Raw genomic sequence first — 7,138 nt, 5'->3', positions numbered from 1 at the left:
TAGAGACCTAGGGTAAGCAAAATACTATAGGTCTGTAGGTGGAGACTGCTCATTCATTCCCAGCTGTCCAGACCCAAAATAATCACACTGAAACTATATTAATTAAAACTCGGCTTTGCCTATTAGTTCAGTCTTTTTGTTAACTAACTCTTACTTCTTAAATTAACCCATTCCTATTATTTTGTATTTTACCATGAGGCACGTGGTTTACTGGTAACATTATGGTGGGCAGGCCTCTTTCTCCTTCTGCAGGTATATAGCATCTCTCTGACTCTGCCTTCTTTTCTCTTCTACCTCTACATGAAATTCCCACCTTGCTCTATTCTGTGCTGTCATAGGCCCAAGCAGCTTCTTTTTAACCAATGGTAATAAAACATATTCACAGCATACAGAGGGGAATCTCACATCACAGGTCTAAGAATAAATAAATAAAATGACCCGAAATGATATTCTGCTATCCTTATAAATAAGTGCCTTACTGAGCCAGCTTTCTGCCCTTTGTAAAATGTTTACTATCGCTGTATATTATGTGATCAACATAAGCTTTAATATATATAGCACAAATATTTATGCTTGAATTTTTTTCTCAACAACAACAATCTACAACAAATATGTCCTGGGAAATATGCTGGTCGGTTTTCTAAACTCAGGGTCCCTTTCTTTCTAACCAGAGTCAGAAGAAAACCAAATTTATAGCCTAACATGTTTTAATAAGGAAAGAACATAGTACACTAATCCCTGCATCTGCATGCCTGTGGGTGTTTAATTGTGTATGATGTATCACAGAACACAAGGAAACAAAATAATTTGCATTTTCCACATATTTCAGTTGTTTGCATCATTCATATTATATTGTCAACACATTAAGCTATTTAACTGAATTATTTTCTCACGGCATTTTAATATGTATTTATCTCTTTTGAGTATTTATAGAACTCTTAAACTTTTCACAAACCTCTAGTCAAAAAACAAGGGAAAATACTTATGTTTATTCCAGAATAAGAATGTTGACTCTCCAGTCTCCATTTGCTAGTGCCAGCCTCACACAGGGTCCACCCAACAGTTCATTCCCCTTTAATGTCTGCCTCTCTTCCACAGACTTCTCATATCAATATCAGTCACACTGTGGCTGGGGAGCCTCCCAAGTTGCTGCAGTCAACAGGGCAGCATTGACAGTGAAACTGTCAACCACAAGGAAAATAAAAACAACTGCTTCAGCAAACAAGCGCTGGGAGTCCCAGAGTGATAAGAGCAGAATGAAGCATCCACAGCTAATGAGGGTCAGAGACGGAGAGCAGTGTGAAGAGGGGGCAGACACACAGGAGCACGGGCTGCGGACAGCAGTCTGGATTTCTCAAAGGGACCCTGTACGCATCTGTGCCTGGTCCATGAACACTTTTATTTATTGCTTCCAGTTATAGTTATTTAAGACAAAGGTGGAAGACAGATTCAGCCTGCTTGCTTACATCTATCAACTGAATCATGGTACCTTTTTTTTTAAAAGTAATTTTATTAAATTATAAAAGTTTCCATTTCCGCCCCTCTTCCCAACACCCTCCCACTCCCCCCACTCCCTCTCCTCCTCCCTCTTCGTCCCTTAGGGCAGTCAGGGTTTCCTGCCCTGTGGGAAGTTCAAGTTCCTCCCCCCTCCCTCCAGGTCCAGGGAGGTGAGTGTCCAGACAGACTGGATCCCCAAAATCCAGTATATGCAGAGGAAACAAGTCCCAGTGTCATAGTCAATGGCTTTTCAGAAAGACCCCGTGCCAGCCACATTCAGAGAATCCGGCCAAATTCCGAGAATCTGGTTAGATCACGTCCTCGTTCAGTCCCAGTCCAACTGGCCTTGGTAAACTCTCATTAGATCAGTCCCCTTGTATCAGTGGGTGATAGCATCCCTCGCAGTCCTGATTTCCTTTTTCATGTTCTTCCTCCTTCTGCTCCTCATTTGAACCTTGGGGGGCTCAGTCCGGTGCTCCAATGTGGGTCTCCATCTATATCGTCATCCATCGTCGGATGAAGGTTCCCTCTGATCTTGCCTTCCTTGCTCATGTTCTCTTTCCTTCTGCTCCTCATTTGGACCTTGGGGGGCTCAGTCCGGTGCTCCAATGTGGGTCTCCGTCTGTATCGCCGTCCTTCGCCAGATGAAGGATCTATGGTGATAAGCAAAATATTCATCAGTATGGTTATGGGCCAAGGCCGGTTCAGGCACCCTCTCCTCTGTCCAGAGAACAATCTGGGGATCTCTCCTTGGACCTGGGATCCCATAAATAATCAAGTCTCCTGTAAACCCTAAAATGACTCCCTTAGTTGAAATATATTCTTCCCTGATCCCATATTCATCCTTCCTCCCTCCCCCCATCCCAGGCCACCGAGCTTTCCCCATTCCTCCCCTACTCCCTTCTCTCTAACCCTCTCCCCTTCCAACAACCCTCCCACCGCCCCCCCCCATGCATCCTAGGTTACCTGGGACTCTTGTCTATTTCCTACCTCCTGGCGCATAGCTAAATAATCTTCATCAGGTTCATCTTCTTATTTAGCTTCAAAAATATGGAACGCTTCACGAATTTGCGTGTCATCCTTGTGCAGGGGCCATGCTAATCTTCTCTGTATTGTTCCAATTTTAGTATATGTGCTGCCTTTTAAATTAGAAAAATGAAAGCCCTTTTTGTCTGGGATATTGTCATTTCATACTTTTTTCATTAAAACATATTTCTTAATAGTTTTTACTTCAACTCTCATTTCTTAGTTTCAGCAAATAACTATAATGTCAATTACCTATGAGAAATAGTATTTTAAATTTCCATAATAATGTATTTACTGATTGGCAATGTCTGGCTCTTATTTTGAGTAACTATTTTTTAATTAAAAGAAAAACTCAGCCAGCTTGTGTGCTGGTATACTCCTACAATCCCAGAACTCAAATGGTAGAGGCAGAAAGATTGCTTCATGTTTAAGGACAGTCTACTGAACACAATGAGTTATAGCTCAGTCAAACATTTTATATATATTATCACAAACAAAAAAAATAGAACACAACAAAAAACTCAATGAGATTATAAAAGAGCTCATGCCACTGTGCCAGTATAAGTGTATAAACTGACTGCAAATAATTGATTAAGCAAATGATGAAAAGGAGTAGACAGACTCATATGTGAGTGACACATGACACAGTCTTATTGGCATATAGGAGTCTGGTTTATGTGACATAATGATACAGCCTTTTATAGCATATAGTAGCAATACTAACAAGAACAGAAAAAATAGTTCATCACTCAGTGAATTGGGGTAAGCACTTTATTGAGCTCTAAGATCATTGTATCAGTTAGCTGATAGCAAGATGGAGTTTTTCGAAATTACTTCATTTCTGAAATTCAAAATGACAAGTATACTTCATATAATTTAAATACCAGCATTTTTCTTAGCATTGCATAAACTAGTAATATATTATAAATCTCTAAACTATCTTTTTTTCCATTAGTCACCACTATTTCCTTAAGAAATCTATTCTTGGGCCAATAGTCCAGAAGAAATTCAGGGAATTAGCCTCTCCCCCAGAGTGACCTTATTAATATCTATAAACTAAATACGTACAATTTTTCTGCAGAACATTTTCTAACATCAGATTTATTTTGGCTTCCTTCACATAAAAGGTAGAATGAGCCCCTTCCTATATTTCTATATCCTAATCCTAGAAACTGTGTCATATAGTTTCAAAGTATGTCACATGGTTTCTAAAAAGGAATTGAGGTTACAGATGTGTGAGTGTGTTTGATTGTGAATCAGTAGGAAAGCTGTTTTGGTCGGATCCTTATCATCACAAGCATTCTTAAAACTGGAAGGAGACAGAGAGACAAAAAAGATAGAAAAATGACCAAAGATGAAGGCTTCACTCTCTATGCTTGGTTTTGAAGCTTAAGATCCTTAAGAAAGTTCCTATGGACCAAGAAATCTGGGAATTTCAGAATTTGCAAAAGACAATGAAAGGAAGTATTGTCTAGAGTATTCACAATCAAACCCTGTTGTGAAAAAAAACTTTTCATATTGCTTCTCTGCTGTGCCAATAAAGTCTCCTTGTATCAAATACTGAGTCAGCAATTGGCTGACCACAATTATCCATAAAGATGTTTGGAAGACTGAGGAAGTTGGATAGAGAGGGACAGGAAGAAAGAAGAAGGCGTTGAAGGAGAGTTCCAGGACATTTGAATCAGGAAAATGTGAAGAGTAGGGTTGGCCAATCATCCCTTTGCTATTCGTTGGATTTATCAGGTCTTTTTGTTTTGTTTTGTTTTATTTTGTGGTCTTTTGGTTTTGTTTTTTCCATATAGTGTTTCTCTGTGTAACAGCTGTCTGTCCTGGAACTCACTTTGTAGATCAGACTGGACCCAATGTCATAAAAATCTGCCTGTCTCTGCCTCCCAAGTGCTAGGAGTACAGACCTGTGCCACCACCGTGATTTATTAGGTTTTTTTTTATAACTCACTTTCTGACTCTGAGTTTTTATTGATACTAGAACAATCTCTTAAACGTTATATCTGGCATGCAACTCGTGGCCTTAGATAATGCCTAGGCAGTGAAGCTTCCACAGTTTCAGGGACCTCCACCCACCACCGACTACAAGCTCTTGTTCAGGCCACTCTATGCTCTAATATGCCTGTCTCCACCCCACCTCATCACTTCTTGTCTCTACCTCCCAAGTACTGTAATTAAAGGTATGAACCGCCACTGCCCAGCCTCTATGGTTAACTAGTGGCTAGCTCCACTCTCTGATCTCCAGTCAAGCTTTGTCAGAATAGAAAATATTATACATTTCCCTCTTTTGTCTAAATAAAAAGTGAAGATTTTAACTAACATAGAAAAACTATATACAAAAGGTAAAATAACTATATACAAATATATACAGGCAATAATTACATTAACAATGTACAATCCATTTGCACTTGACAAATTTCAAGAAAATACTTTTTTTATCTTGGTAAGCCCAAGGTGTTATACTAAGTCACTTTTTATCCTAACTTTCATTGCCCAAAACTATCTTTTTATGTCTTTCAACTTTATACACTTATACACTCTATTCCTCTTTTGTGAGTTTCTTTTCGGAATTTGTTAACAAAGAAATCTATAACTATACCTTTAAAGTCTTCAACCCCATCCGAGACATGGGAAGGATAAAATATTACCTTAATGAACAGGAAGTACAAGCAAGCGACTTCCAAAAAAATGTAAGAAATGAAGAAACAGCTGCTTGCCTGGACAGTTACCTAAAGTTTCTCTGTAATGGTGGGGCATTCATTATTTGCCTACATGCCTAGATTATCTGACAGACTTCTCTTTGAAGCAGGATATTCTGAAGGACTCTACTTTGTCTTGGCAAAATTCAAAAGTCACTTTCTTTTGTGTCCTATTTGTCCAAATTGGACAGCATACTGTCAGCATTTGAAGCAAGGATAGTTCCTTGCCCAATGGCTAACTTCTGACACAAAGAAAGTAAACTTCACATGAAGTTTCCTCAATGTCCATCATCTTTTCTGAAGTAGATTAGTATTGTCAGGAGCAGACATGTCTCAGTGTCATAAAAAAGAAACTTGTGCTATTTAAACATCTTAAATGCCATATTGTGTAGCTATCTGAAGTGTTTGAAGACTACCTGTCTATCTAAAACATATCACTGTTTGACATTGATAACATACCAAACATGACTATATTTTGACAATAATAGGTGACTAACAACAAATGTGCATTTCATTATTGTCCTAAATAAGTTTGAATAATAACTTTAAAGAACTAGAAATTTGTATTACATTGTTAGATGAGCTGTATAAGTACAATATGTTGAACAAGAGCAGAAATGTATGTGCAATATGTTCGAAAAAATAACCTCAAATTTATATCAATATACAAAAATATCTTAAAGAAGAGTAGAAACATATACCCAGTATAACAAAGTTAGCCTCAATTTTTTAATCAACATAAAAATCCATACCAATGTAAAATATTTAAGAAAAGTAGTTGCTTTTTAGTTTAAAATATATCCTAATATTCACCTCTTTTCTTTTGTGAACAAAATTCCTTTTGTTCTTTTGTTCAGCTTTTTTCCTCATCATTAATAACTTGTATCCAACCCCTCTAAACAATGACAAATGTCCATAACCTATTGAATGACCAAAAACTACCCATCCTACCCCTAGGGAATGAGAGTGTCATGTTTTTAAAATTATTTCCTTCTGTCTGGGAGACCCTGAAAAAAGTGGGGTAATTGTTTATTTCTGGGAGAGCTGGTTGCGTCATTTGTTGTCTAAGCTCTGTATCATTGGAAAGTGCAGGACTTATGTCAAGTCCTGTAGAGTAGTTTGTGAGGCTGGGCCATCTCAGGCAATCATCTTGAAATTGTCCTGAGCAGTTTATTGTCCAAAGCTGATATTTGGGTCGTGTTTCTCAGCTTAGAGGTGTTAGCAGAGTATTGGTGGAATCATTGTTGTAGGGTCCCATTCTCCTTTAAGAGATATCAAAGGTTGTTGTTAGGCATGGTTATGGTTCACTGAAGAAAACAAAATCACTTTTAATGTCATATGCAGCAGATTTTAATGTGGTTAAAGGACCATAATTTGTTATGTACATCCACAGTACAAGAACTTAATTCCAGTTGCCTGATAAAGACCCAAACCTAAAATCATATACAAAAAGCAAGATGAAATCCTTTTCTAAATTTATGTTAGCACTCTATTTGACCATTAATATCATTACAAAAAGTATATATATATATATATATATATATATATATATATATATATATATATTTGTGTGTGTATGTATGTATATATAATTTTGTAAATTTTGAGATAATATTTATGTTTTAAGAAAACTTAGAGTCAAAATACAAAATAAAGCCAAATAATTATAAGATTTGGGACAATAGAATAATCCCTAATTTTTTTTCTGTCCCATATCAGGTGGCTTTTCTAACATGAGACAGAGATTTGGGATTTTCCTTTATCGTGCATACTCAGGTTTAGAGGAGGAGAGATCCACACTCCAACTCCAAAGTCAACTTTACTTTTTAATTGAAATGAGACTACAATGGGACCATTTGCATTGCATGACTGTAGAGAATAGCAGAAAAAAAAAACATTTGGGAAGATTT

The 7,138-nt window shown here is 37.3% G+C and overlaps 1 non-coding gene across 1 annotated transcript; it reads right to left on the bottom strand.

Annotated features, from left to right (window-relative positions):
* Positions 1 to 2,541: 2,541 nt before the first annotated feature.
* On the bottom strand, positions 2,542 to 2,651 carry LOC148121293 (U6 spliceosomal RNA). The gene has a single exon (XR_015738481.1). It is a non-coding gene; the product is annotated as a U6 spliceosomal RNA (small nuclear RNA).
* Between the last annotated feature and the right edge of the window lie 4,487 nt (positions 2,652 to 7,138).

Source organism: Myodes glareolus, chromosome 7 (assembly GCF_982192425.1).
Source record: "Myodes glareolus chromosome 7, mMyoGla1.1, whole genome shotgun sequence".
In the NCBI taxonomy this organism is placed as follows: Eukaryota; Metazoa; Chordata; class Mammalia; order Rodentia; family Cricetidae; genus Myodes; species Myodes glareolus.
The sequence above is the reverse complement of the archived record's forward strand: the minus strand, read 5'-3'. Positions and strand labels throughout refer to the sequence as shown.